Source organism: Sarcophilus harrisii, chromosome 3, assembly GCF_902635505.1.
Source record: "Sarcophilus harrisii chromosome 3, mSarHar1.11, whole genome shotgun sequence".
Classification (NCBI taxonomy): domain Eukaryota; kingdom Metazoa; phylum Chordata; class Mammalia; order Dasyuromorphia; family Dasyuridae; genus Sarcophilus; species Sarcophilus harrisii.
In genome coordinates, this window is record NC_045428.1 from 335,532,888 (window position 1) to 335,558,561 (window position 25,674).

The window sequence follows — 25,674 nt, forward strand, 5'->3', positions numbered from 1 at the left end:
GAGCTGAAGAAAATGTCAGATCATGGTAGTATCTTTGCCAAGAAAACTCTAAATGGCATCTCAAAGGATCAGATACACCTGCAATGACTGAACAACAAAAATTTGCTCAAAGTCACATTGCTAGTTAATGTCTGAAACAGAATTTGAACCCAGATACTTAATCCAAATTTAATACTGCCTTCTGTGCCATATAGATTGATTTATCAGGAATTGTGGAGAATGTGGTACTTTGGTTATGTGAAAATTAATTTAAAATATTTTCTGCCTCAATTTTCCTTTAAATATTTCTAAAATGAATTTGTGGACCAATACATCTAATGGAATTTCTTTGACACTCCAAGACCTTGCAGGCAATCAAGGACATCATTCTAAATTTCAACTCACACTTCTCAGAACTGGAGGAAACTTATAAAAGATTAAAAAGTTGGTCAGAGTTTTTATTGATCAACAAGATATTTATTAGGTTTTTCTTCCTTCCTTTCCTTTCTTGCTTGCTTTCTTTACTTCTTTCTTCCTCTCTTTTTGTTTTTTCTTTCTATATTCTTTATTTTCCCTTTGTTCATTTCTTCCTTCCCTCCTTTTTATCTTTCTATATAAATTAGATTTTTTTTCTTTCTTTAAAAAAAACTTTATCTTGAGTATATGTCTTGGCATTTGGTTTTCTCCCAGAAGAGTAGTAGAGGAAAATGTATACTTAATTGAGAGTTCTGCTGAAATTATGTTCTGCTTGATTGAGGTTTTGCTGTAATATGATTCATTTTCCAAGTACAGAAGCATTTATTTCTAAGGACAATGCAGTATTTCACATGATTAGGAAGGGAAAATCCAGTCAAACAGAGTTAGTTGAAATATTGGAGAAGCAAAAAAAATACTTATATTTTCTTAGTATTAATATAGAATGAACAATTAAAATTCATAAAAGATTAATGCTATTAATATACCCCAAATAATATAATACCATTTTATGACTTATCATTCATCACTATTGTATCACTTGCTTAAGAAATATGTAACTGGGAGACATGGTAAATTAAGAAAGCTATGAATTCTGTCTTTTTTTTTTTTTTTTTTAATGAGCCTTCCCCAAATCTGAATGTGTTTTAGGGACAAAGATCCAATTGGCTGAAAACATGATTGGCAAGAATGGCAGAGTCTGGTAATAATTTCACCATATGTTACATGAGTAGAATATATGGTACCAAAATGTGTTATTGTAGAAGAATTCAGAGCAATTTAAAAGAATGAAATGATAAGAAATGGAAAAAAAAGTGGGATTTTTTTTTCTTTTTTTTAGAAAGCATCCTTCTTAGGAGTTATATTAGACTGCAGAAACAAGCTGGGGGTTATTTAAAGTCTTCCATATTAATGTCAGGCATATATATCTCTTAGACTATTGGCTGGGTTTTAGGCTTTTTTTCATAAAAAATGGTTCAACAAAATTCAGACATATAAGCATACACAAAGTCTGGATTCTGCAAAAATTTAAGTTTTCTTTTAGCCACTATAAAATTGGGTCATCGGTCCACAGATTCTTAACTTATTTTTATGCCATGTTCCCCTTCTGCAGGCCAGTAAAGTCTATGGTTCCCTTGTTAGATTAATTTTTTAAACTAGATACAATAAAATAACATAGTGATTACAAAGGAAGCCAATTATAATGACTAAAGATATGTGAGTTTTATATATATATATATATATGTATTTGTATACAAACACATATTTATATATATATACTTTTATATTTGTGTATATATAGATAGATATAATTTTTATTTATTTTTTCTTGATTTAAGTTTATAGTCTCTCTAAAATCTATTCACAGACCCCAGGTTAAGAACCCTTAGCACATTCCTTCAATATTTGACAATTTCCTCAGCACCATGTAAACACTAATAAATTTTACAAATAAAATAATATAAATAAGACTATGTGGTTAAAAACTAAATAAAAACATTATACAGGGAATTTGAAAAATTAGATAAATGAAACAAAGGGAGGAGTATAAGGCCATATTTTCAAAAGCAAAATATACCCACTAGTAGTATAGCTACATATATTATTGAAACACAAAATAAGGGTTATTAGGGCTAAAGAATTAGAGCTGTAATAAAACAAAATGGGCTGTTTTAGAAGATCATAGTTTCCCCATTCACAGGAGTTTTTCAGTTGGAGGTTGGATGATCACTTACCAAGAATGTCTTTGAGGACATTCTTCTTCAGGGATGGATTGGAATAGAGAACCTCTGAGATTCCTGAAATTTTCTGAAATTTTGTAATTTTTATGATTATGAGTTGTTTTGAGGAATCAGACTATTTCTAAGACTGACCCAAGGGATGGATCCAGATAAATCACATAAAGCTTCAATGGTTCTGGGAAAATAGATATTTAGGCCAAGTTCATTATAAGTGCATTATGCCCTTTTTGTGGCTTCCTTATTTTGAATACTCCCTCAAGAGTCTGCAGAAGCCCACAGCAGCACATATGGTGTTCTCTTACAGCAAAGGATCTTCATGTGTGATAGCTAACTTGGGTCCAAGTAGTCTAAGGCTTAATAATGACACTCTCAAAATCTATCTTTCATTGCCTCTAAACCTCAAGCCTATCATACTTTATCAGAGGAGGGCCAAAATATGATGATCCTAGAGGAGAGAGTTGGGTTCAAAATCAAAATACAAACAAAAGACAAAGACAAGTCACTTCCAAATTGCTTAGGTACAAAAATAGAAGTTATAGAGAGGGAGGTAGAAAAGTCTGCTGAAAGAGCAGAGATTCAGTCTGAAATAACTGTATCAATTTAGGTGACAAGATATAGGAAACATTGGAGAGCTCCCCATTTGTCTGATTCTACTGATTTTTTGAAAATTTCCCTTTTCTGTAGAGGCCACTTGCATTCTCCACTCCCTTGAATTGATCAGGTAGCTTAGTCACTGTCAGGGTTCACTATGCCCCTGGTTAATTAGCTTTATCAATATGACTGTGGACTTGGATATTTGTTAAGCGTCCAGATCTAATCTAATAAGCAGATGTGTGCTAACATATAGACATATATGTATGTATGTACACATACACACACACATATATATAGGTGTATGTATATATATATATATATATATATATATATATATATACTCCTTTAGAGATAGCATGTGTTTGTAACAAATCTACTGTGCCTTAATCTGAAGCCTGAGTAATTCAGGAATTTCAACCATAGTGGCAAGATGAATCAGGAAGGCACTTTGAAGTAGAATTCTTTAAAAACTCCTCAGATCATACTTGTAAGCTGGTTGAGGCTTCCTCTTGCTATACTTTAGCACATGTCATTAATCTCTAGTCTGATGAAGCCTATAGACCCCTTCTTAGAATATTTTTTAATACATAAAATAATATATATATGGTAACAAATAAAAATGATTTTTTAAAGTTCATATACCCCAGCTGCTGGTCCATCCATAGCAGAAAATCCTTATATAGTTCTTGGGGAAGGAGGAACACATAACTCATATATCCTTAAAAAAAAAAGTTTAATAACAGGATAGAGTACAACCTAATGAATTTTTGACACATGCTAAATATGGGGAATATGTTTGCTGAAGGCTCCTTTGGGGATATTTCTAGATAAAGGACACATTCCTCTGTGGACACATTTTGTTAAATGAATATCTCCTTAGAAATTTTATTTCCAGGCTGCAGAACACAGAAATGAAATAAGAAGAAATGATATATGGTTCTTCTATTGAATGAGCAAGTAGAAATTGTTTATTCTGATAAGATAAAAAGATGGGTTTATACATAAACCTTTAACTTCATCCCTATTCTTCTCCATCATCCTGGATTATATATATATATATATATAGTTGTTGTTGAATACTATTAAACAAGTGTGGGTGGGAAGAATTATAGAATCTCATTAGACTTTAAAGTTCCATGAGCATAGTTTTTTGTTTAAATCTGTTTAATAATTCTAAAATGGTCTAGAAGAATCATTTGCATATAATCATATTTAATAAATATTAATTGAATGAATTAATGAGAAACAAAATATAAGAACCATTCTGGGTTTTCTTCCCTGCTATTCCTTCCCAAATTCAAAACAATTCCCTATCTAGTAATTTTATGAAGAAATCATTGCTTACTTCTGCCAACATATAGATATAAGTACCAGCATCCATATGGGGTTCATTAGAGCTTAATTAGGACAGCTTATAGCTTGGGTCTTCAACATTTAAACTAAAAAAAAAAAAAAAAAAATCCCTCTTTCTGACATGTAATCAGCAGCTTTCACTTCACAATCTATATTTAGGGTACAATGATTGGCCAAGATTCAGATGGCCCAGTTCATGATTGCTCTATTTGTATTACCCAAAACAATCCTGAGCATGGACTTATGTTGGCTGTTATCTTAGAGTGGATGGCCTGCTCAGTGAGACCTGTCCTAAGGAACTCATAAAAAAGCTAGGAGCTGGCCATTACCTTTGGGTGGGAGAACTCAGGGAAGGCTTCTTACAGAGCTTAGGAATATTACAAAAATACCAACAAATAACAGTTTAATGAGAAAGAAAGGATATAGTGAACTCTCTTTTATGTTTCCTGTGGTCAATATGCATAGGCATATATATATATATATACACATACATGCACATACACACACATATATAAACATATACATATATATACACATACATATATATCATATATACACATATATTTTATATGTGTGCATGTATATATATGTACACATTCGCATGCAAACATAACATATGTGTTTACATTATATGTAGTGTGCATACAGTGTGTATGTACATTTGTTACATAAATATATGCTGTTACATTTGTGTAAATAATATACCCATGTACATATGCAAGTGTGTATACATATACACATATGCATACACCTATATATACATGTATATATATAAATGTGTGTGAATAATCTCCCAAATTGCCATAATTCATGACTGATTTAATAGTCACTCATTAATGTTATAGCTAGAACCCTAGTACATGGTTGGAGATTCTTATTGACAATTCAGGGCTATAAAAATTAATCTGAATTCTACTACCTAAGAACATGCTCACTGATTTTTTTAAAAAGGTGATAAAGTAAACTAAGAATTAAGAAACCTAATGTGTCCTTTGAGCAACTGGTAGCAAACTAGTAACAAGCATTAGGAAAAGTTATAACTCTTCAAAGAAGCCAATAATAATCTAAATTAATTTTTAGGAATACTTGGACTTGCCCCAGGTTATATCTAAATCCCAAATCTTTCATTAATATCATTTCCAACCAATCAATTGTGAAATACTATGAAAAAAAGTCAGGAAGCTATGAAAAAGCTGCCTCCAGAACAAAAATGACTTCTAAAATATTGCTGCCCATATGAATCATATTCATTCTCTCTAAACACTAATCTCAGTCTTCCATTTCTTCTTCATAGTCTATGACCCTTGTTGGTTTCCATACATTTTTTATTTTCAGTCTGAGAAGGTAATTCTCAGCTCTTTTGAAGAGCAAAGACAGTTGACTTATTTGAAGACAATGAAGATTCAAGTTCTTTCTGGAAAAGTTTCCTCCTTATTTTCCTAGGTTCTCTTTGATGAATTCTGCCTCTTCCCCTTTATAATTTTCTCCAAGGTGATGGTGTGTGTTATATGTTTATGTATTTCCTTAGAATGCAATGATGATTAAGCTGCTGATCTAATAACATAGAAAGGTATGAAGGATAGAGAAGAGGGTGATATTAAGAGGAAAAGTTCCTCATAGGAAGAAATAAGCAAGTAAGGATCTCTATCTCAGCTGGTATTGGTCCAGTATGAACAATTTTATTTTTCCCCTTAATTCTGACATTAGATATTTTTTTCAAGAGAATACTTAACTAGAAAATTTAAAAGGAAGATTAAAAATATATTCCTCTTCAGTTGTTTTCCTGGCTACTCCTCCCAGATATTCTTAACAATGTCCCAGAAAGCTCCGCCTGGAAACTCACTCAGGACTCAAGACTTAATAAATTGGAAGAAAGCTTCCACCCCAAGACCTTCTTCCTCTGATTCTTCTCAGCACCTCCCTTTTAAAGACCATATTCAGACTACCTATGCCTACATTCCTCTCCAGGCTAAACTCCAAACTCTCCTCTAAAATACCCTCCCTGTTACCAGCTACTTTCCTCTCTGCTCCTTGAAGCCCAGTTTCTCTGAATTTTTTCTCACCATTAGCCTATAAGTTACTTAAGAGCATGGACTGATTTTATGCTTCATTTTGTTCTAAAGAGTTCGCATGTGCCTGGCACATAGCAGGCACTTAACCAATGCTTTTGATTTGACATGATTGTACAAAAAAGTCATTTTAAAATTAACTTTATTTTTTATTTTGAACTTAAACTTAAATTTCAATATAATGGACACTTGCAAATACTTAATAGAAAAGAAAAAGATTTTATATAAAATTTCAGCTCTCTGTTATGTATAATTTGATTTTCTTCTGAAGCATTTAGTAAGCTCAACCTGTCTCTTCCAAAACTATCAGAAGGTTGATCTGGCCTTCTTTCTGGCCTTCTTTCTGAATTTCTTCTGGAAGCCCATCATCATGCTAAAATAACTAAAACCTTCTAGACAGATTGACTTGACTAACCTAGATTTTTAGCATAATATAAAAAACTGTTAGGGGTTGAAAGTTGCTATCAGTAGCCCTGAAGAGTAGACCAGCCTCTCTGCCATGCTGGTGCTATTAGCAGCCAATACATGAAAGCAGAAAGAACAATACATTGCTGGTATCTTGGAAAATGGCCCATATCATAGTATTCACAACATAATTTTATATTGTTATAAGAGGAAACAAGGAAGCAAGTAGGACCTCTTTGCAGCAAAATAATAATGATGATATATTCTTGGGAGCCTCTTCTTATGTGAATCTGTTTTTTTGTTTGTTTGTGTGTTTGTTTTTATTTTTCCTGAGCCAAAAGTATTTCCTCAAGAAAGACTTGTGCAATAGGTCAGGCCAGTTGAGGTTGAATGCCCAAAAAGAACTATATTGGCATGGTATTGACATAGAACCATAGCTAGATTAAGCTAAGCTTATTGCAAGGGTTATTGTGAGGATCAAATGAACTAATTGAAAAACACTTCATATAGGGCCTAATACCTAATTCTTGAGTGCTATACAGATGTATTTGTTGTTTTATTGATTTATAGACTTTAAAAAGCAATGTAGATAATGTTAATGCAGATTAAACTTAAAATCATTTCTTTGTTTCCTTCCTTTCTTCCTTCCTTCTTTTCTTTTCTTTCTTCTTTCTTTCTTCTTTCCTCTGTACTTCCCTTTCCTCCTTCCCCCCTCCCTGCCTTCTTTCTTCTTTCCTTACTTTTTGCTTTCCTCCTTTTTCTTTTTCTCTCTCACTCTCTTTCTTCCTTTCCTTTCCTTTCCTTTCCTTTTTCCTTTCCTCTTTCCTTTCCTTTTTCCTTTTTCCTTTTCTCTTTCCTTTTTCCTTTCTTTCCTTTCCTTTCCTTTTTTCTTTTTCCTTTCCTTTCCTTTCCTTTTTCCTTTCCTTTCCTTTTTCCTTTTCTTTCTCCTTTCCTTTCTCCTTTCCTTTCCTTTTTCCTTTTTCCTTTCCTCTTTCCTCTTTCCTTTCCTCTTTCCTCTTTCCTTTTTCCTTTCCTCTTTCCTTTTTCCTTTCCTCTTTCCTTTTTCCTTTCCTCTTTCCTTTTTCCTTTCCTCTTTCCTTTTTCCTTTCCTCTTTCCTTTTTCCTTTCCTCTTTCCTTTTCCTTTCCTCTTTCCTTTTCCTTTCCTCTTTCCTTTTCCTTTCCTCTTTCCTTTTTCCTTTCCTTTCCTTTCCTTTCCTTTCCTTTCCTTTCCTTTCCTTTTTCCTTTCCTTTCCTTTCCTTCTTCTTCCCTTCTCTCTCTCTCTCTCTCTCTCTCTCTCTCTCTCCCTCTCTCTTTTATTCTTTTTTCTTTCTTTCTCTCTCTTTTATTCTTTCTTTCTTTCTTTCTTTCTTCTCAGTTGTTAAACATTTATCCACATGCTCCTGATACTATAAGGCTTCTAGACTGAGGTTGATTTGAATTGATATCACTGCTGGGTCTGGGAAGATAATAACAATAGTAATTATATGTAAATTGCCTGGATAACAAAGACTTTTTTCTAATTTGCTTCCAAATTTTATTTCCTGAGCTTCAGCATGCTTTACACCAACCTTCCAGAGGATTCCAGTGTTCTTTCTGGACAACCATAACACTTCAACCCTTGGAAATTTTACTGTTACCATAAAATCAATTTTCTTGAGATATTTTCTCCCCACTGATTATCATGGACGATTCCATATTTAGGTAAAGCTCAGGTTAATCTACCTATGTTCTATATTAATAACTGGGTCTTCAACACAGAGTGGGTGCCATTTTCCTTGAAACTTTTCTGCATCAGATTCCTCCAATAACCAATCTGTTCCTTCTATTTATTTTTTTAAAATGCCCTTTGTTGCTTCCACCTAATTTCCTTTTATCTGCCCCATAAGGTACATTCCATCTCACTGCTCATTTGCAGATCAAAGGTGACTGATTAATTTGAAACCAATGAATATTCAAGTACTTCTAGTCTCAAATGTCCAGTTCTACCCCTTTAACCAGTTTCCCTTTGAAGATTCATGCCTCAGTTTTCTCTCCTTTTCCTCTCTTGGAAATTGTCCCCTAACCCAATATAGTCTCTATAATTTTACCATAGCAAAATGTATATATGCTATAAGAATAAAAGAAAATACTCATCAAAAGCAAAAGAACGTTTATTTTCTCACAAACATACAGAGAGCCAATATCTCCAGAGCTGAAATGAAGAGATCATAAGCTAGAAAGACAGAAACAGTAGTCCAGTGATACATATTGCAGGAATATAACTTCAAATGCAGCAGTACCTTGGGGACCTGATTGCTGGGAACCAAGCAATGAGAAATGGGTTCTCTCCATCTGGACTGACATAACTTTCTGAAGAAAAGACAGAATCTAAAAAGCTAGAGATATAGTAAAGAGTAGTCACCACTACAAACAAAAGAACAACCTTTAAACACATAAAACTAGGAGTTCAGTGGTGGTCCTAAATTGACATTGTTAGCAGTGCCATCTTTAATAAGTCCAAATCCAGATGGTTTAAAGATGCATCCAATATCTTCATAACAGTTTGATATCCAATATATAAAAGACACTAATTCAAACATAAATACAGTCATTACCCAAGAGTAGGTGATCCAAGAATATGAACAAGCAGTTTTTAGAATTGCTAACTATTAATGATTATATGAAAAATTGTTCCATGTCATTAATAATAAAGGAAATGAAAATCAAAATAACTCCAAATTTCACCTTATACTTAATAACTTGATATATGACTGATGGGGGACTTCAGTAGCTTACCTACCCCTCAAAATGAAGAAGTTACTGAGGAAGTCAAATCCCTTGAGTCATTCTATCAAATCAAGGCCTTCAATAAGAGTCAGAAGCCTGGAAGATTTTAAATATCAATTCTTATTTCCAAAAGTTAATGTGCATACTAAATATGGGTTTCCCATTTCCTATTCCCAGTACCTGACCTTGGTTGATCCAGATAAAAAATCCCCTAAAAAACTAACCATGCATTATAAATACAATCCAATTTAATAAACATTAATGAATCACTCACTACATGCCAGGCACCAAGATAACTGCTAAGGATACAATTAATAAAAAGACAGAACTTGTCCTTGAGGAATTTATAATCCAAATGAAGAGACAACACACAAAAAGGAACAAGAAAAGGTAAGGGGAAGATAGGACAGTAAAGGGTTCTTAGTGTGGGGGCATATTGTTCTACATAGTTGAAACCAGGAGGCAGATGCAAAGTTGAGTGAATTCAGATCTTGCTTCTGTAAAGGAAGGTAGTAGGAGGAATTTGGTACTCCAGCACTTCAAATATAGGGGAGAGGAGGCTGAAGGAAGTGGTGTTAATTAAGCTTACTCAGCAGCACAATGATGAGATTGGAAGTGAATAATTTATCCCAGATGGAGCATCATGATCTGAGGAGTAGAAACCAAGTAAGGCAGCAGATACAAAATGGAATCAACTTGCCTCACCAATCTTATCTGAAGTTTCAGCAAATCTCACCTGTATCCATTTCTTCAGTGGAACTTTCTTATTCTATTTCTTAACAATAAAGCCTATTGCTTTACTTTCTCTCTGACGACTTTCATGTTTTGTCTTTTCGTTCTCAGTGCCTTCTTACATATACTTTGGAATCCTGAACTTTACTCATTTGCATTAAGACAATGGACAAGAATGGTAAAAGTTAATGATGAAGGAGCTGAAAAAGACAGATATATACTATTAGACTGTTGGTGGACTGTGATTTGATCCAACTATTCTGGAAAGCAATTAGGAGTTCTATTAAATTAAAATGTCCTTATCAATGTGATCTCTATACCTGGGATATACCCCCAGGAAGCCAAACTCAGAAAGATTACATATATCTCATTAATATAGTAACACTGTTGTGGTAGCAAAAAATTGGAATCAAAGAAGAGGCCCATCAATTAGGAAATGATTAAATAAAGAGTGGTACGTTAATATAATGAAATATTATAGCTCCTGAAGAAAAAGAAAATGAATATAAAGAAGTCAAAGATACAGGAGAAAAGAACCAAGAAAACCATCTATGCAGTGACTAGAAAAATATCAAAGGGAACAACAAAAAGAAACTGAATGTTGAATTATTATAATGATAAGTTTGGATGATGGGGTAAATAAGACCCCAGAAGAAGGCCAAAAAGCTGATAGCAACCTACTGCCTAGATGGGCCACAGGGAGGGGTCTTTGTTGAAGTAGGCCTTTCTTGAATTTATTACAATCAGACAAGCTATTCTCTTCTGGGGAAAGCAGAGAGGAGCATTGACAGGATTGTCTCATACTTAAGTTTGCTTTTTTGTCTTTAAGTGGTCCTTTGTTGCAGTGGGTCCTTGTTGAATTCCTTGCATTGACAAAATTCACTTAACCCCACAGTTACTGTAAACAATCAGAAAGCTAAGCTATAGATATCAACCCCTGAGGTTATTTTTCTCCTATAAAAGAACCTAGGAATACCCTACTTCTTCTCTTAAGTCCTTTTAGGAACTTAACCTACTTACTAATATCATGAGTTCTTTAGGAGCTCTGCCTTTCTTATGGTATAGCTGCTTCATTAGGAACTTAGCCTATCTTATGGACTCTTCTCCCTTATTATAACATCTTTCTCCTTATAAATGGTGAGTTCCACTAAGAAACAGCCTGATCCTTTCTCCTTTTAACTGCTAAACTCCATTTTGGAACATAGCCCACTGACAACAGTATAATAAAATCTTTGTCTCTTGATTTGGAGATAGTTTAAGCCTGCGAATTCTTTTGAGAGACCATTTTACACTGGCCTGAAACTCCAACATATTTTGTATATATATGTGACATATACTGTATATTTGTATATTTATACGACATATACTGTCATGTGGTTTGGTAGCCAGTTTCACTGAAGTGTTAATTTTCCTCTTTGTTTTTTATTTTTGTTATGAGGAATGACTGTATCAGAGAACAATATGATTATAATAAGAAATGAAGGTTATATTAAAAAAAAGGATAAGAAGTTTTGTTTTTGATTTGTTTTTGTTTTTTAAGAAGAAAACACTGTCCAAAATGACCAATACTGTATTTGTCTGGCTATTATTTTTTTCTGTAGCAAGTTATAATACACACAAGTAATTCCTCTGGCCCTTGCTCCTGTGACATTGACTCTAAAAATAATTATTTGACTTGGATTTACTTCAGGGAGGAATTAGGATGAGTAACTGAAGCAGAGATCTGGGATGATTATATTCATTGTGCTATTTATTCATTCAATAACTATTATTGAGCACTTCATATATTCAGAACAGTGTTCTGGGCCCCTAAGAGAAATACAAAACTAACATTTAAGTGATTGTATTCTTTTGGAGCTTAAAGTCTATTAAGTACAATTATCCCACCCACATAAACTTCTAAAAATAATTAAATAAAATGCTACACAAAGATCCAATATCTTAGAGAAGAATTGGGGTGAAGGTGGAGGTTTATGTTTGGGCCCACTTCTTTTATTGTTGGGATTCAGAACACTATTTTGACTTGTTCATTCACTAGATAGATTGTACAAGGTCTCTACTTCATGTCTTAGTCCTGCAGATCAGAAATAAGAATCCAGGAAATATTCATTTTTTGTCATTAAAATAAAGCAATGTAGAGGTTTGCTGAAATTCATTATTAATGGTATATTTGAATCTTCACCCTATCTGATCTTCAGTGATTAATGTAAACAAAAATTCACTTTAAAAAGTACACTTGGATTATTTCTACACATTAAAAAAAAACATTTGAAAAATAATAATGGCTTACATTTTTGTCAGTTTAGAATTTGAATAAAGCATTTTACATTAATTGCCTCTGATTCTTACATCAAGGGTAGCTAGATGGAACAGTGGATAAAATATCAGGTCTCAAGTCATGAAGACTCATCTTCATGACTTCAATTCATGAGTTCAATTGTGTCTTCAGATACTTATGTGTCATATGGCCCTAGGCATATCACTTAACTATATTTGTCCAAGTTTCTTTATTCATAAAATAAGCTGGAGAAAGAAATGGCAATACTTCAGTATATTTGCCCCCCAAAAACCCAAAGGGGATCACAAAGAGTCACACATAACTGAAATGATTGAACAACAACAAAAAAACTGACAACTCTGTGAATTGGATGCTAATAATATCTCCCTTTTATAGATGTGAAAAATGAGGCTGAAGCTATGTGATTTGCCCAAGATCTTGTGTATATCTGTACATTCAAATGCATGTCTTTCTTAGTCTAATTTCAGTACTCTATGCACTATTTCAGGTTTATATTCCATCAGACAATTTAGTTATCTGGTCCTTTGAAAGAAATCATTTCATTTGTCAAAATCAGTTTCTGGTGAATGTCGAGAATGACTATTTCTTTACCCTTGGGAAGTTTTCAAAGCATTTCCTCTAGCTCACAAAACTCTTGGGTGGGGGTGGCACAAGATTATCTTTTCCCATAATATATGAACTTTTCAAAGTTTTTTCACATTGTCCAAGTTAACTATATTAATTGATCTATAATTATAGAATCATAGAATATTGGAATTGGATGTTATTTTTAATTCAACCTAGTCCAATTCATTCATTTTTACATATCAGGAAAATGAGGCATAGAAGAGCCAAAGAGGGAAAAAGTGTTAGAAAACTTATTGAGGAAGTAGAGACATCACGTTTATCTAAAAGAGGAAAAATAACTAATCATGGAAAAAAATGTACATATTATTATGCCACAGTTTCCTTTGATTGTTCTGCCTCAATTTCCCTTAATTGTTCTGCCTTAGTCCCCCTGGTTGCAACATCCCCTCTCCTGACCATTAGGACTGATATAATTTAGGGCTTGCTTCTCTAAGGTTATACATTGTAAATGTTTAATCCAGATAAGGAGAAAGACTTGTTATCTTAGACATCATGACTTCAGACCTTCTCAATTTATCAGAATGACCAGTGCTCACTCTGCCTCCCCCACTTCTGTCATTGTTCTTCTTTATCACTAAAATTCTATAAAGAATCTCAGGAATCTCATATTCAGTGCACTAAACTTTGAGACTTATTCAGCCCTGGGGGCAACATGGATCCTGTTTTGTGCCCAGCACAATCTCTCCCTCTCAGATAAAATATTAAAAAGTCTCTTATCTCTATCTTGCCTTAGTTTTTCCAGCATTACAATATCTAGGAGTTTGTTCCATGCCATTTTTTAACTGCTTGCACTTTGGACTTAGATAGCTACCCTGACATTCAAATCAATTGTGTCATTATATTTAAAAGACCAAGAGACTTAAGTGCCATTGCTTGACTGAGACTTTGAGAATCTCTTAGCTCAAGTGATTTGTTACAGATGATGATTGTTGAGGGGATACACATGGACCCTTCTGTTCCGGCCAAGATGACACCCCATATCCTTGCAATGCCAGTAGCTTAGTCTTGACTTTTTTATTTTATTTCTTTATTTATTTTTCGCTGAGGCAATTAGGGTTAAGTGACTCACCCACACAAGTCGGAAGTGTCAAGTGTCTGAGGGCAGATTTGAACTCAGTTCCTCCTGAAAATTTGATGTTTAAGAAAAGGACTCTTCACACTAACAGAGAAGTTATTAATATAGAAGTATAGTAACACAGAATAGAGAACCAGGTGAGGGGGGAAATTGAACATATTAGTCAAGTTTCCTCTACCTTCCCTTTTTCTCCCTTTCCCTCCCCTTCCCTCTTTTCCTTTCCCATTTTTTCTACTTCCCTGCCCTGCGCTCCCTTTCCTGGTGATTTAGCCACTCTGTATCTAAGCCTTCAGAGGGAAAGGCTGGCTGCCTTTTCACCTTTCAGAAGTGAGTAGTCCATATTTCCCATTAAATAAGTCTAAGCTCACTATCAAGCAAAGGGACCTAGTCCTTCCTTTAGCGTTAATTGGGGTCAAGACACAGTCCAGAATCAAAAAGACAGAAGGCAAGACCAAGCAGACAGAACAATTAAGAATAAAAATTAGGTTGGAGTTTAAAAACATGGAAAGCTTAATGTGGCATTAAGATAAAGAACTGAGATGACAAGAGTAAGTACAAAGATGGAACCTTAAAGTAAGCTGAAGCCTGCAGGGTCAATTTCTTGAAACACCGCTTCTTCTTCAGGTTAATCTTACTTGCCTAGTAAGTCCTATCTCCTATTTTATCCCTGACATTCCCCAACATAAAGAATGTCATCAACTATCTGCTATGTAAATCTTCAGAAAGAGTCTTTATCACTTGGCTTTTACACCATTAAATTTTCAACTCAGGCTAATCTTGAATTCTCCTCATGACATCCAGGGCTCCCCAAATGTCCATAGAAGGTCATTCAACAGCCCAAACAGCTACCAGCTTGGGATCAATAAGGGCCAATTCTACACAAAGAAGTCGAATATGTGGCTAGGGTATGAATAAGCAGTCTAAGAAATTGTAAAAAGGTCAGGTAGCAAGTACCAGTTCTGTAACTAGCAAAAGCATGTGTACATATTTGGCATTTTACAGAAACCTCTAGGCTTAGTTTGATTAGTTATTAAAATTATGATAGGCCTGTGGGGAGAATCACGATAATTGGTATAGGTCATAGATAATCAAAAGTGTCTCTCCCAGGGGGATGAAACCTATTAAAATCAGATATTTAAATCTCTGGGCCAGATCCACATTCCACTCACGTGCAAAATGACTTGTCCCAAATCTTGGTCTCTAAGGAGGAGGGCAGACATTTTCCATTGTTCTTTATTTGGTGCTAATTAACATTTTCAAGTGGGCTGACTCAGACAAAGCTCAGCATACCACCAAAGAAATCATTCTATTTAGCTTCCAGATCATAGCTCTATCTTATTAAAGAATTAGCTTTTAATATTCTGAATGGTTGGATTATTTCAACCCATGTCACCAAAGCCAGAGATTGAACAAATAATCTTGAGTCTAATGTCACTAGAGCAGAGCAGAAAGCACTCCTTTCAGGGAGTTGCATTAACTCTTTCTGGTATAAGATAGTGTGGAAAATTGGGAAAAGTACTGGATTTGGAGTTAGGTATTCTGCATTAGAATCTCAGTTCTGGTAGCTCTGTGATCTTGGGCAAGTCTCTTCAAATACTTGGGTCTTATTTTATCTACAAAATGAGTAAAATGAAGTAGATTACTTTAGTATTTTTTCCAGCTCTAGATCCCATGATTACATTTTAAACTTGTCATTTGAAATATCAATGCCTGTACCTAACTGTTTGCTAGACCAGCAAGTGGTACCTCTGGTAACTCTCAAAGTTATAGATGCTCCTCTCATACTTCCCAAAGTCCTGTCAAGAGGACTGGACACATTCCTTAACACTTTCTCTCAATATAAGACAAGTTATGTCATTAATATCACTTAGCTTTTTCTCTTCCTTTGAGGTTAATTTGATCTATCTTTAGTACCTGGTCCAAATCCTCCTAACAGTTATTTATAGATCCCAGGAGAATATTTCTGATTTTTCTTTAGAACCTCACTCACAGTTCTCATCTCTACACCAACCCATTCTCTTATACTAGGGGACTTAGGTATAACTCTTGAAACACCTTGGTCCCTAAGTGCAACAGATTTCTCAATTCTCATGATCTCCATTTTCATTCTTCCCTAACCACATATGGATATATCCATAATTATTCCACTTTTATGACCCAAAACTCTGGAATTCTTCTCTAATGTAGATACTCATTACATCTTTCTTGGACCATTTTAGTAACCTCCTCTTTGTTTTCCTTGACCTTACTCTTTTTCTTCTATCAAATTGATAAATTAACATTCAAAAAACATTCCTCTCCCCATTCAAGAATTTTAAAGTCTTTATTACTTTTAGTATCACAACAAAATTCTCAGCCTGGCATTTAAAGCATTCCACACATTAACTACTACGTGTTTCCATATTTGCTATTCTCTTTTATATTCTCTACTTTAAACTTGCTGTGTACTTCTTCCCTATTTAGATCATTCCATCTTCAGATCTGGTTCCTTATCCCACGCATTATTTCTAACCTGAAATTCTCTACCTATCACTTTTCATCATTACCTTAAGATCCCTTGTGGTGATGGTGGTGTTCAGTCATTTTAGTCATGTCTTACTTTTCATGACCACATTTGCTGTTTTTTTTTTTTTTGGCAAAAATACTGGAATCGCCTGATATTTCCTACTGCACCTCATTTTATAGAAAAGGAAATTAAGTCAAACAAGATCAAGTAACTTGCATAGGATAACATAGCTAGCAAGTGTTTGAAGCCTGATTTGAATGCAGGAGGATGAGTCTTCCTTACTCCAGGCTGGGTGCTCTATCCAAAGTGCCACTTTGTTGTTCTTAAGATCACTCTCTCTTTAAAGTGACACCTTCATGAGACCTGTCCTTATACCATCTAATAGCTACTGTTCTCCTGAATCATAAATTATGTTCTATTTATCTGTTTTGCAGATTATATTGTCTAATAGGAAGTAAGTTCCTTATGTATAGTATAGTTCCTATGTATACCTTATGTTTTGTTTTGTGTTTCATTTTTATATCCACAGACATATTATAGGACTTTGCAGATAGCATACACTTAATAAATATTTGTTGAATCAAAATGAAATAATTGAATGGAATCAAAGCTGTGGAGTATTTATTTATCATGATGCAAGAGATAACAGCAAAGCCTTTACTAACTCCCAATTTTTCCTCAAACAAGACTTCATATCTAGAAGACTATTCAGTTTCCAAGATATCCTATTAAAATGCAAATACCGCAGGAAATGTTAACAACTTAAGCTTTTTTCAACAAACAGCTTGAATAAATTATCAGGTCAGTTTCTTGACTGTTCAAGTTTTGGTGGAGAAGAGTGAGGAGGAGGCGAGGTGAGAGAACATATGGGCAGGAAGCAAAGAGACAAGCCATTCTGCCTGTTGTCCCACTCATACCTCCTTACCAGTCCTTTCCTCTCCTCCTGCCCGGCTCCAAGAAGTTTTATCAATCTGTCCCTGCTAGCAAATCTTGGCAGCTCTACTTAGGCTGGGTTGACACAGGCGGGGAGATCCAGGGGATTTGGAGTTGGGGACAGGAAAGCAAACTGAAATGGACTGTTCTGTACTCTAGATGTTTAATCCTTTTCTCAGAAGCAGGATAGCAGATTAAGCTACCAGGTGGAGGCATATCTGGGTTTAATTCTAGGATTTCCTACTTTACAAATTAAAGTATTGAAAGACTCAGTATCTTTATGCCTCCAATTACAGTAACTTCTCTGAGTAGCTTCTACACTCCTACAGGCTCATTCAGGTTGGACTGTGTTTTCAGAGGGTTAATTCACTATATTGTACACTATAGAGTACATAAAGAATGAACAAAAGAAAATAGGAGAACAAGTTTAAATTACTTATGGAGGTGAATAATAATGACTCCATCTAATAATTATACTATATTCCACAGGACATTAAATGTAAAGGCATAATAACAGGATAGCAACTTCTATCAGAACTACTTACAGATAGATGGATAGATAGAATATAAATAATAAATTAAAAAATCCCAATCTATTATTAAAGAATAATAGATAAATAAGTGCAAGTATGTGCCAGGTACTAAGCTCTATAAATATTCATTCATTTTATCCACATAAGAATCCTTAGGAAGTTGGTACTATAACTATCCCTATTTTATAGATAAGAAAATGGAGACAGAAAGATATGAAATGACTTGATCAGGATTACATAGCTAGTAAATCCTAGATTACTAGGCCTTTCTAACTCCAAATCCAGAGACTTAGAATAGACCACTGCCACCTGTCTATCTCTAAAATAAATAGTCTCTGCTCTACCTCTAAGTTAATTAATCCCAAATTCATCATAAAAGATGAGAATGAGTTGATGGTAAGCAGGATTGTAATCGTGATCATGATAATAATTCACATTGACATTATTCTTTAAGACTTACATTAACTGCTTTGATCACATGAAATACCCAAATAGGATTGTCCAAAGCAAAAATAAAAACAAACTGAACACTAATTCTCTCTAAAAGATTGAGTGACAAATGCTAATACTCAGACTAGGTAATTTTATTACATTCTTACTCATAAATAACTTGTCTTGAAAGAACCTTCTATATTTTTTAAATAAATCTTCTCTAAAAATCATGTATAAAAGAAGAAGAAAAAAAACCCTGATAAACTAGAACTAGATTAAAATCTTTCCTACTGAGGATATATTTTAGTATTCTTAAAGGTAAAGTTGTCAGGAAAGATGTATTCTAAAGGAATGATACTACATATTTGGTTTATATTTCAATGACAATACAGGCATGTTTTATCATTCAATTCCCTCCTGTCTACATTTTTAAAAACTTCAACTCTTGTTTTCCTTAAATAATAATAATAAGAATCCTTCAATCTAACTATAACTCTGGCTTTACAAGATATCTTATTCAATATAGTATTAAAATTCTATCTTGTTCAGGTCCCCCTGACAACTTCCTCCTGTACCCCAACATTTTGTTAGTATAGTAAATAAGTTTATAAATAGCCAGTATAAAGTAACAATAAATAAGAAATGAGAGTGCAAAGGGGAACTTAGAAGTCATTTACAGACTTAACTCATAGATCAAAGGGGCATAATGGTTACTTGAAAACTGTACATAAATTAAGTTAAAATTATATCCTGAGATCGTGTGATAAATCAAGGGAAGCCAACTAGGCTTTTGCCATAATGATTTTTTGGTCCTGCTAACTGCTATGAACTATAAGTTTCAGATAGGATCCAAACATTTACATTGAGATCAATAGAACATCAAATGTTGTTAACTTTGAGATGATTTGGCTAAGTTAATAAAATAACTCCAAGATGGAAAAGATACACATTATAATCTATCCTCCACCAAAATATTTTTCTTATGAAAAATGAAATCCCAAACACCTGCCTATCAGCAACAGCCTCCACTCACTGCCCCCAGCAATCCTTCTCCATCTGGGACTATGCTGCTGAATGAATGCTCCCAACTCAAATCCATTCTCCCACCCCACTCTCTTCCCTACACCTGCCTTCCTCCACCATCTCATTTGCATCCCACACCATGTGCCTCTGAACTATTCCCCTTGTCATTTGTCTCTGTATTTTTCTGTTTTACTTATCCCTGTACCCTTTTTGCCTTATCAAAGCATGAGCAAAGCATTACTTGTTGGGCAACTAAGTGGAACAATGAATAAGAGTTCCAGGCCTGGAGTCAGAACAACTTGATTTCAAGTCCAGCCTGTGATTTTAGGCAAGTTAGTTAACTCTGTTTGCCTCAATTTCCTCATCTGTATCTCCAGTATTTTTGAGGAGAAAACTATAACCAAGGTAACAATCAGACTTACTGAACAACAACAAAACAAAACAAAATATTACTCCCTGCTTTCATCATGGTCTTTTCCAATAATTACTCAAGAAGGAGATAATATTACACAAATTAAGTAGCAATTTCAATACTAGGAAAAGCATAGGAAGTTCTGGGGATGGAGTCAACATGGCAGAGCAAGGCTAGGAACCTGCTCAAACTTTCCAAATTCCCTCCCAAAACACATAAAACCAAGCCTCTGAACAGAGTCTGACAGAGTGGAACCTCTTTCCAAGGATGTTCAACAACAGCTGAGATGGTATGCAGGAAAGGTAGGGAGAAGGTCTTAATCACAGCAAATAAGCAACTGAGAAAGACATTTGGTCCTGGCTCTGTAGCAGAATAGATCAGTGGAGCAACTTCCCTGCACAGAAGGCAAATTGCTAGTCCAGGAAATTAGGCTGTGGCCTGGAGAGAACAGGTAAAGCTACCCCCATAGGAAATAAGATACCAAACACAAAGGGTTCCTGTCCTCAAAGCCAAGGACCACAACGGTACAAGAAGCTTGGGAAGTGCCCTAGGAGCAGAATTCAACCTAAAAAGTCACAAAATAGGAAAAAAAGAATTTGAATACTAAATAATTTCTTCTCTCTACTTATATGCACATAAAAATATCAACAGATATGTACATGTGCACATGGATGTGTATAAAATAGAATCAATTTATTATTTTCTTCCCTTGGGTATGTCAATCTGGAGTGCTATGTTTCAAATGAAAATCATATGTTAGAAAGGGCAATGACAAGTTAGGGGTCCTTTTTCTTATACTAAAATTTGAACTCACCTCCTGGGATCCTAAGTTTGACTGGAGAGCTCATGTCTTACATTGTCCGGTGCCCAGGTCCAATATGCTACTACATAGACATCTCTAAGTCATCCTGATCTGTGTATCCATACCTTCCACATCATTGTCCAATTCTTGTTTACCAGCTTTCCTTAAAAGTATTTATAAATTCCTTGAGAGCAAGGGTCATTTTGTTTGTATGTATGTTCTCAGAATTTAACACAGTGCTCCTCATGTAATAAGCACTTAATAAGTGGTTTTTATCATTCACACACTCATCCAACCAACAAGGGTGACGATGAGCTTCAATATTGTGTCATGTAAGTCCCTATTGAACTAGAATGTACAACCTCAGAGGAGCAGACTGGGTGGATTTGATAACCAAGAGAAAATATTTGAAGGGCTTTCAGAGGAAGTTGAATTAGATTAATTCTGCTTTTATCCTACAGACAAAAGTAGGAGCAACTGGTATAAAATGCAGAGGAACATACTTATGCTTAATATGCAGGAAAAATAAAAGAATTTGAGATGTCTAAAAATAAAAGGGCCATCTTTGTTGATTTCTTATTAAATAAAGGCTAGATTCCATGTTCTAGGAGGTAACGTAACATTGTATAGAGGATTTTTATCTCGATTCTTGATTTAACTATATTTGGTTTAGTCTTTTCCCCTACTGTATATATGTATGTATGTATGTATGTGTGGATGTATATATGTATGTATATGTGCAAGCATGAATACATGTGTTAGAGAGAGAGAGAGACAAACAGTACAGAGACTATTCACTGCACATAGTGATATATACATAGACACTTATGTGTGTATGTACATGTATACATGTGTGTATACCTTCTTAATAATGCAGATTTGAACTATATATAGAACTTACAATTTTAGAATGTTGCCTAGTGGCCCTGAAGTAGTAAGTTAGTGGCTAAGAATTATACAATCTGCTGGTATTTATCAGAGATATGATTTAAACATAGGTCTTTCTAATTTCTAAAGTCAACTCTACTATTCCATATTCTCTCTGTCTGTATCTCATATATATATGCATGTGCTAAGACAGATATGTGCTTATTTGATATACATGTACATAAACACAAAAAAGAATACAAACACAGAGATATATGTGTGTGTGTGCATATTTTTTTGTTTGTTTCAGAATAGGAACTAGAATTACGATTTCATTGGAAAAGGGAACTCCCAGGTGAAGAAACAAGAAATTGCTGATAATATAGATTGATATGTAGCCTGCAATTTATATCTTTTAAGAGCTGCCTAGAGCACTGGAAGTTTTCAGTGACTTGGTCAAGATCATAAGGGCTTTCAGATATTTCTTGTATATTGAGATACCATTGCTCACTATGTTTAAAGAAGCTTATTCCCCATGTCTTGAATGCATTTTCTCCTCATGTCTACTTTTCAGCATTCTTATCTTTTCAAATCAGATGATACTTCCTGTAGGAACTTTTTCTCATTGTTCTCATTTGTTGCTACTTTCTTTTAAATTACCCTGTATTTATCTCTCTCTGTACATGTTACCTGCATGTTACCTGTCCTGGAGGACAATGACCATTTACTGGGGCTTGTAATTGTGTTCTCCATGACTAGCACATCATAGGAATTTAATAATTGTTTGTTGATGACACATATATGCATTCAAGCATGTATATAAACACAAACATATACCACTGGGGTCTATACTATCTCTGTGTAGAGTAAAGACTACTTATAATCTGCAAAAAGAAATGGTTAACATATTTTCAAATATTAAGAAAAAAGTGGGAATTAAAGTGGAGGATGAAGCAGCAAAAGAACCTGGGAGAGCTGTACCTAGAAATTTTGGCACCCTGATCAAGCAGCACAAAAGGCTGTCTAGGGCAAACTACACTAATGTGTCCTCAAAATAACTTTGAAGAGAGAGGAGACTATTGGATTCTATCTAGGAGGAGGGTGTTTCCAGGATAATTCTCCTTAGGAATCAGACTCCAAAGCACTAAGCCTTACTGAAGTGACTATTGTTAGGGAATAACTGAGGAGAGAGAAGGCAGGCCTAGGCTGCATAGGAATTTACTTATTATGTGGCCATCCTGGAGAGGAGGGAAAGATAGGATGACATAATCATTTAAAATCATTACTTTAACTTTTTGTATCCTTTATATTTCAATGCCCTGGGATACAGCAAATGTTCCTTTGCCTTAGGAAGGCAAAGAACTCAGTATATTTTTGGAACACAGCACCAAAAAGGAGAAACTAAATGAATGGTCCTATAAGAAAGAAATAATCAGCTTAATGTATATTCCTCTCCCCCAAGTTCCTTAAATTGTAGATGTTAACTCTTTCCATGTTTAAATTCTATGGAAAATTCCCTCATCCATAAAATGAGTAGGTTAGAATAATATAATGGAAGTAATCCTTAAGTAATATAATAGAAAATGTCCCTTCCTACTCAAAAATGCTATGGCTGCATGAATGAATTAAGTTCTTGTTTTAAATGGGATTATTCATTGATTCTTTTGCAAAATAGATAGATTAAAAAAAAAGCAGGGGGGATTTTCCGGAAATCTCTTAATGGGGTCATTGTGAATGAATGACTAAACTAAATAAATCTACTTGAATCAGCAGAAGTAATACTTGGCTTAGCAAACCAATAAATGTCATGCCCCTTGAACCACTACAATAATGATAAGGAAAGTATGGTCAAGGTAACTTTTGTTGGTTGCTTTTACTAATATTTAAAAGCTTTGGTCTTCGTGTTTAAAAGCCCTCAGGTTGAAATGCTGGAGAAACTGAGGCAAGATAGAGATTAGAGAATTTTTAATATTTTATTTGAATTTCTGAGAGGGAGAGATTGTCTGGGGGACAGAACAGAATCCATTTTGCCCCCAGGGCTGAATTGGACTTTCATCTCAAAAATTCAGCATTGAATGTGAGATTCCAATGATTTTTATAGGACTCTAGTGATTGGGGGATACAAAGGTGGGGGGGGTTAGGGTAGAGTGAGCAATGGTGAGCAGGAATTTCCAGAAATGGACCATAAATCCTGTTCTGACAGGTTGGGGGTGAGGAGCATAAATTCTGGATAATTTAGGAGGACTTAGGAGCCAGGATATCTGAAATAGAAGATCTCCCCTTTATCTGATTAAAAGGGTCTGAAGAGGAAGCATGGACAGTGCAATCAGGACATACAAAGGCCTCAAAGCCTGAGATCCCCAGATGTGGTTTTCTGCGACCACCACGGACCATCTCATGGGCAGAAGCTCTGGTTGCATTGAGAGTTGCATCATCAATGGGAGGCTTCTCCTTCTCTAACTAGCTGTGCGTGTGACCTCATAGAACTTGTGGGGACCAGGAACTAGGTGGAGTTTTACTAGGAGTTTACTAAGAGTTAGTCAGGAGCTCACAAGGAGTAAGCAGGAGGTCAGCTAGGGCAGGATGTGAACATGTGGAATAAAGACCTTGAACTTGCATGCAGCTGTCCTCAGGTGCTCTGTTAAACATGAGAACCACTGCTCAGTGAAATGGTGGCCAGATGTCTCTGAAGATCTCTGATTGAATCAAAATTGGTGACGAACCACTGTGTGAGACAGTGGCCAGAGAGAGTTTGAAGGCCTGGGAATTAGGCGTGACTGGTAATGGTAGTTTCTGGGTGGGAAACTACATCTGAGATTAAACATTTAGAGTTTATGAGCCTAGAGTAGTCACCCCTAAGTTATATCGGTCCTAATAGTCAGGAAGGGGAGGGGGGTTACAACCGGGGGGATTGAGGCAGAACAATTCAAGGAATTGAGGCAGAAAAATTTAGGGAAACTGAGGCAGAATAATAAAAGGAAACTGTGGCACAAAAAAGTAAAGGACTAGAGCTATTAAGTAGGTATAAGTTCAGGGAATGAGTAGAGGTATGGGGAAATAGGTAGGAGGAAAAGATAGAAAAGAAATACTTCTATTTCAAGGTAGCCATTGAAATATATTTTTATTCTATATCACTCATGCTGTCCTTCTGCTCAAGAGAAAATGAAGGTGAAAGAGTAGGGTAAGGGATATGGAAAAAGATCCAGTGATATAAAAATGTAGAAAAGAATTGAAAAATAATAAATTGAAATAGGAAGAGAAGAGAGATTGGTGGCAACTTAGAATCATAAAAGAACTAGTTGTTCAAAAGTTTCTATCATGTCCAACTCTTCATAATCCTGTGGACTATAGCATGCAATTCCAAAGGTCCTTAAAGATTTAGTCTAATTCTATCATTTTATAGATGAGGAAATCAAGGTCAAGAGATATTAAATGACTTGTTTTAAGCTAATAAGTTAGTACTTCCTTTTCTTTCCCTTTTACTATGGGGGGAAAAAAAACCTTCCTGGTTGTTGTGTTCAGTCATTTAGTTACATCTGAACTTCATGATCCTGATGCAATAAGAACTGTATCCCCCTCATCTTTTGGGGGTGGACCTGAGTTGGAAAAACTCTAAATCTCAACCCTTCCTGACCTTTGGGAGCATCCCTACCCTCCTACTTGATTCCTAGGGGAAACTCCCACACTACACTTCATTTTAAGATCTTAGCCTGGGGCATAATTACCATCCATTATTTAGTCCCTTAATTCATTAGAAGATGTTCCCTAACCCTGGGTCATAGAAGGCTAAATAAAAATCAAAGTCCTGTATCCCAACCTTTGCTAGCTAATTCTAATCAGGAACTGGCCCACTGAGAGACTTCTTTTTTTTTCTTTTTTTTTTTTCCCAAAACTTCCCTTGCAGACTGGGACTGTGAATTCTTTTGCAAAACCTACAACACTGGCCTGGGACCCCCATTGCTTTTAGGGTTCACCCCCCCAACACTCCCATGGAATATAATACACCATTCTGATGTCATTCTTTTAGCATTTTAATTCTGTCCATAATT